This window comes from Impatiens glandulifera, chromosome 7, assembly GCF_907164915.1.
Source record: "Impatiens glandulifera chromosome 7, dImpGla2.1, whole genome shotgun sequence".
Taxonomy (NCBI): domain Eukaryota; kingdom Viridiplantae; phylum Streptophyta; class Magnoliopsida; order Ericales; family Balsaminaceae; genus Impatiens; species Impatiens glandulifera.
Genome location: NC_061868.1, coordinates 11,351,832 through 11,361,905, shown reverse-complemented (window position 1 = coordinate 11,361,905; position 10,074 = coordinate 11,351,832). Strand labels below are relative to the sequence as shown.

At 29.6% G+C, this 10,074-nt stretch overlaps 2 long non-coding RNA genes across 2 annotated transcripts; one reads left to right on the top strand and one right to left on the bottom strand.

Moving 5' to 3' along the window:
• Positions 1–433: 433 nt before the first annotated feature.
• On the bottom strand, positions 434–827 carry LOC124944507. The gene is made up of 3 exons (XR_007099906.1): positions 796–827; positions 567–666; positions 434–486 (listed from the first exon to the last, which is right to left on the bottom strand). It is a non-coding gene; the product is annotated as an uncharacterized LOC124944507 (long non-coding RNA).
• Positions 828–8,605: 7,778 nt separating this feature from the next.
• On the top strand, positions 8,606–9,213 carry LOC124944506. Its single transcript, XR_007099905.1, has 2 exons — positions 8,606–8,728; positions 9,046–9,213. It is a non-coding gene; the product is annotated as an uncharacterized LOC124944506 (long non-coding RNA).
• The last annotated feature ends 861 nt before the right edge of the window (positions 9,214–10,074 follow it).

Sequence of the window (10,074 nt, the reverse complement as noted above, 5' to 3'; positions counted from 1 at the left end):
ACTTGTAGAACTCTCTAACAGCATAAACCTACAATAATAATATTGCATCAATTCATTTTGATGTGGTTACCAAAAATTAGGGTGAAAGAAAAGTTGTTTTCATTCATATGAAACCAAAAATTTAGAAGAAATCAAGATGATTATTTCACAAAGCTAAGATAGCACCTGAGCATAACTTGTAATAGTATTTTTTTTGTCATAACTTGTAATTGTATAATAAAACCTGAATAACGCAGAATCAAACAAACAAATCCGAAAATTCTACATAATTTGCCTATACTAAAGAATCATTCAATCCTCTATTGAACAAGATTTTCAAAATTTCAGGTGCATTTAGGAAAAATATCAGACATTTGAGAAATCGAGGATGAGAACCTTGAGATTACCATGTTAAGATTGCAGAGTTGTGGGATCTTGTCTCCTCGATATTGGCATTGACATTTGCGTTGCAGGAACCTTGTTGGGTTTTGTCTTGAATTAATTCATCTGGGTATTGTGTTGATTGTTTGATCAAATGAATAAATTTCTAATCCAGTTTGATGAGTATAAATTGAATGAATACATACCCAAGTGGAGGATTGTCAGAGGCTCCATCCCATCCAATACGTGCAATATGTTTGACATCAGTTGGAAGCCCAATTTCAATCTCTCGTTCCTCCTTCACAACTGCAACACAAATAATGTAATATGATAGCACATGAGCATAACATAATTAAGGTATACTATGGATTTGGTATTTTCGTTATACATCAACATTCAATTAGAGTGCGATAATATTGGAGTTGAGCAACTTACACTAGCGTTGCCACCTAGGATGCCTTATTTGATGTTTTTCTCCGCCATTGATTGACTGCTCGTTGGGTGGTTTAACGATTCAGATCAGAAAATAGACTATAAACGCAGCTCAACATAACTAAGCAATTTTAATGTAATTAAAAGAAAATACACTTACATTCCAAACTATAGTTCAAGATTAATGAAAGGATTATGAAATCAGCAATCAGTAGCCATTACAGCATAAATAGGAAATGAGAAGTAATTCAGTCCAACTAACCTCCATGTTATGAAGATAATAGATATCAGTTACACAATCATCGCATATCGGAGAATCATCAAACTTCCCTTCAATTTCATTTACATCCTTCATTTCTACTCGGTAAGCACCAACTTTATGAATCCACATGTTGTTCTGCAATTTAGCTTTCGAAGCTCCGTATCCAGATCCTTAGTCATAGCTTGTATCTCTCACTCTCCGACTATATGACCTAGAAAGGAAAAGCTAAGATGAGGCGGCAGGAGCGCGAGCAGGAAAGGGAGCGTGAGTGAGAGCGAGAACTCAAACTCACAAATTGCGGCCTATTCAAAACCCTAAAAGAAGCTTCAGCAGCTTGTGAACACTCCATGTTATCAAATTCTCATACTTCTTATATTTTTTTTTTTTAAAATAACTCATTTTAATTAATCACTTAATTTTAATATATTATTATAAATAAAGCATAAATTCGTTGAAAATGTTTTTTAAATTAATTTTAATATTATTATTTTTAAGAAAATTCTCAATTTGTATAATATATATTTTGTTAATCTTTTTACACATAAATAATTTAAATAAAATTATTTTTAAATATATATTAAATATATATTATATTTCATATATAATTATTAATTAAACTAATTTATTGAGTTAAGGCAGGTAAAATTCAATTTTTGTATGAATTTTGTCAACGCTTAATATGCGTTGGCAATTATGTGTTACCGTAGGTATATTTTGTTGCAGTGATAGCTTATTTCTTTTATCAACAACAAGCGACGGGAATACTTAGACTGTGGCTAAATTTGTCTCTATTGACTCTTATTTTACTAGTGTACTCGATAACCTAATATTAAGCATTATTTTTATTATTATTTTTGTTATTATTATATATAGAGAGAGAAATAAGTCTATGAAATAAAATTTGTTATATTTAGAGATCTCTAAAAAAAATTATTTAGAGTTTAACTATATAAAATACAAATGTTTTTATTAAATAAAATATGTATTTCAATTTATTTAAATTTTAACATTATAATATTCTCCATAATCATATTTAATGAAATTTTATATAATTAAATAAAATAGGGTACATATTATTCATATTCATACAAATAAGTTCTGAAATAAAATTTATTAGTTTTAAAGCTTCATAAGTGTATTTTTTAATTTAGAGCTTAACTCTTTGAAATATATATTTTTTCATCAAATTAAATATGTTTTTTTAAATTTATACATTAAATTCTTATATTACAATATTCTCTCATATTCATTCTAGAGTTATTTAATGACAATAATTCTATCAAATAAATCTTATTATTGTAGTGGTCCTAAGTTTATTCATTTATATATAGCTTAACTATATGAAAAACATATTTGTTTCATCAAATTAAATATGTATTTTCATTTATTGTAATTAAATATACACATTAAATTCTAAGATTATAATATTCTTCTTAATATTAAATTATAATATTATAATACTCTCCATAATGATATTTTTTAAAATTAAATAAAAGATGATACATATTGTTCATATACATAGAAATAAATTTTTAGAGTTATTTAAGGACAATAATCCTATTAAATAAAATTTATTATCTATAGAGGTCATTAATTAGTTTATTATTTTATATAGAGCATTCTCTATAAAATACAATTTTTTAATCATATATTAATTTATTATAATTAAATTCTAGGATTATAATATTCTCCATAATAATATTTAATGTAATTACAAGTATATTCATATTTAGACAAATAATTTTATAAAGTTATTTAATTAATGACTATAAGTTTATCAAATAAAATTTGTTATTTTTTAGAGGTCACTAAATTCTCTAAGATTTTTATTTTAGTTAGAGTTTAAACTATTTAGAGCTGAGAAAGAAAAAATGTTTACAGGAATCTATGTCTTATTGGATGGATGTCGTGTAAAAAGAAATACGTCGTTGAAGGTAATTGTTCTAACATTTGTACTTTTTTATTTAATATTCATAATATTATGTTGAATTAGTAAATCAATTTTAATCTTTTAGACGTTGAACAATCATCCAATTACATTAGAATTGGAGAATAATAGCAACCTATTTTTAAGAATTCATCTATTTTTTTATGTCTCATATCAACCTAGATTGTTTAAGTTCACTTTCACCAACCAAGTAATTTGGCTGCTCAGGGTTAAACCCTCTTTTTTCCTCATTTATTTCTCTACTGCCCTATCAGATTTCGTTATCTTTAGATACACATTGAACTTCATCATCTTCTTAGCAAGACATTAATGGATTTCTGAACATTAAATTCTACTAAGATTTTAGCAAGCTGGTTAATTTCGCCCAAAAACCTCAGTTTCTCTCTCTACACCCTCTTCCATTTCCATCTCAAGACCTGTACAAAGCAATAATTACTGGATTGAGTCTATACCAACAGTTTTAAATCTGAGTGTAAATTTGAAGCAGCCAGATTAGGATTTTATTTGAATACCGAAAACAAATATCACCGGTACAAAAGTCAAGTTGTGATTAGACTTGTTACAAGTTTAGCAAAAGAAAGTTACAAACACATGAATTCAAATAAACATAAATGAATGGACCATATTATAAGAATTATTATCGATTACTTATCTTAATCCTTATAGTGGCAAGATCCTTGTTTAACTATTGAACCCATTTGATGGTGTCTCCTTCCCCTCTATTGCTACATGTGATCTTGAAGGATGCATGATTTAATGAAAAATAAATCTTAAATTTTCAAAAAAAAAACATCAAAAAAACAATAATAGGAACAAGCTTTTTTTTTCAGCCAAAATCTACTTTACATGCCATGCCAAGGTTGCATATATTGTAAATTCAATAGTGAAACTTACTTGATACATGAAAATAATGATAAAAAATAGTGTAGCTAGAAATTAATTCAAAATAAAAATGGAGTTTTGAAAAGACAATTCAAACAAAGTCACAACACATTACAAAAAGTAAACTTGAATAGTTCAAAAAATGGTGATAACTACACACATTTTCAGTCTCCATTGAAGTTGCTTAAGGAAACAACATTATCTGCATCAAGATTCAAATATGTTGCAGCTAGATCCACCTCTTGTTCTCCCTCCCCAGAAAATGATCCTCCAAATAAGTTGGTGTTCCCATTACTATAGTTAGGTGTATAACTCAAGGGAGCTTGCAGATCAGAGCTTGTAAACGAAGGAGGAACGGGATCCACAGATGAAAAAACATCTCCAAAGCTCGCCATAATAGTACATGGAATGGAAGAACTACGAACTTCATACGTTTGCGATTCTGCTTCTACTTGTGATTGCATCAACAATTGTTCCATCTATGTAATGAACAAAAAAATTGAATTTGTGACATGCACTAAAGAATCATTCTATACAAAGACAAGACAATAAATAACTACCTCTTCTTCTGGATTCTGATTTCTTATTACTTGATAGTCATTAGTTTCAGCTATATTCCCCTCGTATTGTCTCTTTTCACCAACCGATCCTCCAAATAAGTAGTTGTGTTTGTTAATAGTAAAATTAGGTGCATCATTTCCCATAAACGAATGAGTAATCGGATTCCAAGATGGAAAAATAGTAGCACTCTGCGATCCTTCCTTACCAACTTTTTCAAAGCTTCCCATTGTAGCATGTGGAAGGGAAGAATTGTGACCTTCATAAGGTCCTAGTTCAGAATGTTCTTGCGTTAAAAGTTGTTGAATCTGTGTGATGAACAAATATTCTAATTTGTGACATGCATTAAAGAATTTTTATATACAAAGAAAAGACAATTACTAATTACCTCATCTCCAATCATATGATTAGTTGGATTTCCCTCGTGTTCTCTTTCTCCAGCAATTGATCCACCAAATAAGAAGGGAGTTTGCATATCATAGCTTGTAGATGAATGAGGAACAAAAGAAATTGATATAACAAATTAAATGATTAACAAATTAAAACAGACATTTATGTAATAATTTCATATATGTACCTAGGTGTCGAGCTTGCTTCAAATATGCGTGGGATCGATTTTCGTACCACTTCTTTTGATATTATCCCGTGACCTGCTCGCCAAAATTTAACATGATATGATATTAGTCCAAATATAATTTTAAAGAAATAATTTGAAAATCTTACCTATCATTAATTTCTTTGGTCCACCTTGTCTAAATTTCTGTATAAATTAACCAATATATAGTCAATTGATCAAAATAACATATTCAAGTATACAACACATTGTATAGAAATGTTAGTAAAATCAATAAAATGGAACAAAATACATAATTTTGACCAAGAATTGCCTCTCATTTAAAATGGAATATGACTATAGATAGTCATGATAGCCACACCTAGAATAAATTCAAATAAAATCAGTTTACCTGTAAATGACTTTTAATCTGAGGGAGAGTAAGCCTTTCCTTGTTCATATAAGATAATATATTGTTTGGGGTAGCCTCTGCAAATTATAAGAAAATTTAATCATTTCAAATAAACTCTCTACACACTTCAAATATTTTCAACAATCAGAAAATTTGACTCAAAGAAATAAAATAAATAGATTTATGATCTAAATTTTTTTTTCAATACATTTATTTATAAAAAATAATCACACAATTAATATAGATGTTTATTCAATAAATAAAATTAAACTAATTTACACATATATAAAAATCTTTAATTTCCTTCTTCTCCCCTCCCTCTCACACTCATTTCTTTGACTCAATTTGAAAAGCATAGCAGATTGAGGAATGTTTGGAAATGAAATAATTCAACTCACAAAACAAAATATTTATAAACTTTTGGGAATCTAGGTTGATTTTTGAAAAATATTATCCCTTCTAATTCAAAACATTTTTACTATTGCAATAAAATTATTTCCAATTTCAAAAATTGCACAAATGATCTGATAAATTAATTACTTTCTTCAAATTAATTGGATTCGTGAAATATATATATATATATATATATATATATATATATATATATATATATATATATATATATATGTGTGTGTGTGTAAATTTCAAATTAAACATGTTATACATAAGGAATAGAGATGAAAATAAAAACTAGGGTTTTCAATTTTTTCTCACTATACATAAGAATTTGATATACACATACAAGAATGAATTCATTTGATGAAAATTGACATAAATTATTTTGATTTCTTTGCAGATCACATATCTATTGTGTACAAAATAGAAAGAAAGAACTGAATTAGATAGAGAACTTACTCTGCTGGCCACCAAGCAAGTTCACAACTCGGACAAACTTGGAATGGAGTACAGCATCCCATCGGATCCTTTTCGGTTTTATAGACATCTTCTGTCTATGATCTGTAACAAGTTTCTTATTCATTAGTTTTTTTTGTTGCTTCTGATACAAAAGGACATTTTTAGGAATAGGAGCCTTTTGATATGGAGGAACATGATAAGGAATAGGAGGAGGATTCATGAAAACATCAAGAGAAGTACTATGATTTTCCATTAATCTCTCTCTCTCTATCTCAATCTTAATCTTTGTCTATTGATGAATGTATATTTAAATAAACCAGGTTAGCTAGGAAGTAAAATTTATTATGTTTGCAAAGGCTTGTCTTTTAATTTTCTGTAGAAATTTATTTTATTTATTTTAAAGAAAGATACTTTTTTTAAAGTCAATTTCAACAAAAAGTTGTAAACAATTATTTTGATGAAACAGAAAAAATAAAAGTAAAATATTATAATATGGCAAAAGTTAGAATGTATTATACAATATTTTATATAATAATTAATGAAGCTTAATAAACCAAGTAATAAATCATTATATATTATTCTTATTTTTAAAAAATTATAGTTCAATGAAATAATTTTATGCATTTTAAAAAATATTATTATTCTTAAAATAATATCAATTGAAAATTTGTGTTATATTCAAATTAATGTTTCTAAAATATTTATCAGACACATTGAACGTGTACATAGTTCATAAACCTTAATGAAACATTCTAATTAACTAAGTAATAATAGAAGACTATACTCAAAACAATTTCAAGACTTGTCTCTCATGCGATACAAGCTCGTCAAAAGTTTGTAGATGAGATATGTGACAACTAGTACACTCTAGATTTTCAAAAGCAATGTGGTATTTGGTTGTTTTGTGTTTTCCTCATAGGTATGTCCCACTACAACCAAACATGTTTTCAGTGACCAATAATTACCCACACATATTAAGCGTTGGTTAAACTCTTAAACAAAAAAAGGTTTTTTCCAACCTTTAATGTTTATGACAACCTTAAAAAATAATAATAAAAAAAATTGTTGGAAATAATGAATGAGTCATCATTGGGCTTGGGGAATATAAATATTTCCACCTTGTTTAATGTCTAAGTCAAACATAGGAAGTGGAGTAGTGGTTTGAGTAATGTAAAGATTCCTAGGGAAGTGTAAAGGTTTCTTGTATATTGTATATAAATAGGGCTCTCTCCCTCTCATGTAATCAACATAATAATATATAATATATTACAACTTTTCTCTACATGGTATCAGAGCGGGTACTTGTGTCTTGACTCTCTTTCAGCACTATCTTTACTTTTTCATATTCCTTTTTAGCACTGTTGTGCTTTTTAGTTTGAAATTTCAGAGTATTCTCTGCTTTTGTTAAACACGACAATGACCACTTTCGGAAGCAATTTTTTTGATGGGCACTCAACCGGGAGGATGACCTCGGTTCTTTTGAATGAAAAGAACTACATCACTTGGGCGCGGTCAACAACTATTTTTCTCAAAGGCAAGCTCAAATTTGGCCATATTCTGGGACATCAACGCAACCAACCATATCAGAGAAATCCACTAAGGAAGATAAAAAAAGGGCTGAGGAATGGGAGGCCCATGACTATCAAATCATGAGTTGGCTTCTAAATTCCATGGAGCCGAGAATTTCCGAATTTTTCTTGGGCAAAAATTCGGCAAAAGAAATTTGGGATTCCGTCAAGAAAAGATATGGAAATACTCAAAATTATGCTCACATATATCAACTGAAATCTGAAATCCAGTCCCTCAAAAAGGGATCGAAGTCGGTTACCGAAATTGTTGGTGAGTTAACCAGAAGACGAGAAGAACTCATGATGTACTTACCTCGTACCAACGATGAGAATATCTTGCAAGAGCGAGATGAACAAGAAGGGATATACCAGTTGCTTGCCTCCCTCGATCCGAGTTGGGACGCCATCCGTGCTCAAATCCTCATGACGTCTACTCTTCCAGATTTCGATGATGTTGTCTCAAGGCTACAACAAGAGGAGACACGGAGAAGCACCATGGGAGGTGAGGGGCAAACAACAGGTGAAAATCAAGCATTTTTTGGTCACAAATCCCAAAATTTTCAACGAACCAGCAATCTCTTCTGTAATCATTGTAAGAAACAGGGTCATGCTAAGGAGTTTTGCTTCAAACTCTATCCTCATCTTCGTGCGGCAAAGAAGAATGGCGAAGAAAAGGGTAGAAATTTTAATGTGATAAACCCGAAAGGATTTCTCGCTCAAAACAATGGAGAAGAAAACAATGATCAAATGGGCTGGAATACTAGGCCAACTACTGGACAACACAACCTTAACATATCAGCAGGGTCAAACAATCAAACAGATTTCAATAATCTTTTTGATCAGTTTACCAAATTCATGCAAACACAAGAGGCTCGGTCCACATCCAAAGTGGACCCAGGTATTTTTTCAAAATATTTTACATATTTTTGCAAAAATCCTAATTATTGGGTAGTTGATTCAGGAGCCTCAGATCATATGACTGGAAATAAAAATAATTTTTTGGATTTTTCCATTAAAAATTCACAACAAAGTGTTAAAACAGCTAATAATTCAAATATGCCTATCTTAGGAACTGGTTCTATCAGAGTATTTTCAAAAAATGTTGATAATGTTCTTTATGTTCCACAATTATCTCCTAACTTATTATCTGTTAGCAAAATAACTAAAGATCTGACATGTCTTGTTATTTTTTCTAATGAATGTGTTGTGTTTCAGGACAAGTTGACAGGAATGAAGATTGGTGAAGGACAACTTGTCAACGATATTTATATTGTTGATCTTTCTAGATGTGCTTTCAATTCATACACTAATTTTGAGCAAGATTTATGGCATCAAAGGCTAGGACATCCTTCTAATAAAGTTGTAAAACATCTTTTTCGAATAGATAATTTTTGTTCAAATTGTGATATTTGTCAATTTTAAAAACAAACCAAACTTCCTTTTCCCATCTCTACAAATAAAACCAAATCTCCTCTCGAATTGATACATTCAGATGTATGGGGTCCTGCACCTATCGATTCGTATAATAATTTTAGATATTATGTTAGCTTCATCGATGATTTCTCACGAACAACTTGGATTTATCTTTTAACTTCAAAGGTGGAAGTGTATCAAAAAATTTTGGATTTAATTCATTTGCTGAAAATCATTTTAATGCCACAATTAAAAACTTTCGATCTGATAATGGTACTGAATACATTAACTCAAAATTTTCAAACTTCTTTAAATCAAAGGGCATTGTTCATCAAAAAACTTGTCCTCATACACCTGCCCAAAATGGAGTTGCTGAACAAAAAAATAGACACCTTCTTGAGGTAACCCGAGCTTTACTTTTCAAGTCTAATGTCCCTAAGAGATTTTGGTCTGATGCCCTTCTCGCTGCGGTTCACCTTATAAACAGAATTCCTACCTCTGTATTGAATGGAAAAGCTCCACTCAATGTCTTAAATAACAAAGAAATCTCTTACGAACATTTGCGTGTTTTCGGTTGCACATGCTTTGTTCACACTAGTCGCACCGATAAACTTAGTACAACTTCCATTAAAGCTTTGTTTCTTGGATATTCAACGACTAGAAAGGGTACAAATGTTATGATTTTGAAACTAATAAAATTTACATATCTAGAAATGTTATATTTAGAGAGCATGAGCCATTTTTCAAAGAAAAAATTAATGATTATGATTCTTTTAACGATTTTATCCCTACTCTTAACCCTTTTACAGATGTAACTACAGGAAATGAAGC